This window comes from Eutrigla gurnardus, assembly GCF_963514095.1.
Source record: "Eutrigla gurnardus genome assembly, chromosome: 8".
Lineage (NCBI taxonomy): Eukaryota > Metazoa > Chordata > Actinopteri > Perciformes > Triglidae > Eutrigla > Eutrigla gurnardus.
The window spans coordinates 19434324-19435251 of NC_139922.1; positions in this window are offsets into that span (position 1 = coordinate 19434324).

The window sequence follows — 928 nt, forward strand, 5'->3', positions numbered from 1 at the left end:
ATTTTTTGTATTATTGTAAAATATATATTTTTTATATTGATTATTTTGTTGATTACAAATCCAAGTTTTCAAGTTTGTGTTTATGTCTTGATTACATGTGCTTTATATTATACATTTTTACACAGACATACATGAAATAGCTTTTTAAGATGCCGTTGCACACAGGCTAATAATCTGGTTTATGTTGCTAACTAGTGTATTTTTTCCACAGCCTTCACATGTAAAACGTGGCATCATGCAAATGAAAAGACGAATTTCCATTGAGATCAATCCTATTATTAAATGATGTCACTTTTTGGAATCCCATCCTGCTGTTGTTCCAGCTGGAAGGTCAGTTGTGGTTCATTTGTTCCTCTGCAGATAGGGGATCAGGGGGTGAGTGAAAGATAACACACTCCCAGCCTGCAGGGATTAAAGTGCGGTGTGTCCTACAGATTATATTTAGCAGGCTAACAGTGACACGACTCATTGTGGTCGCCCTACTGAGCTGACCAGGTGCCACTCAGCCCAGTGTTGGTGTCACTGCAGGGATCAGTGCAGCATAAATCCACTGAGGTTTCATAACAAAGTGCCAACAGCCAATCACAGCTGCTGTCAGGTAGAGCTGCAGTGACAGCTCAGTTAATGCCTCAGCAGCTCTGATACTGCAGAGACTACAATACGGAGGAATTACATAGACACAGCAGAAAATAGTAGTGACACTTGGAACCATACAGTGTCTCTTGTTGCATAATAATAGGACAGGAGTTATTTTATTGTTTATCTTTTTGTTTATCTAACAGGGGTAAGACACAATACATTCATTTTACCAAATGTGGTAAAAGGTTAATTTTAATTTTCAAAGCTTTCAGACCTCCACCTACGAACACAATGAGATACCATTGCTACAAACAAAAAACAGACATAAGTTCAGCAAGTTGTGATAAAA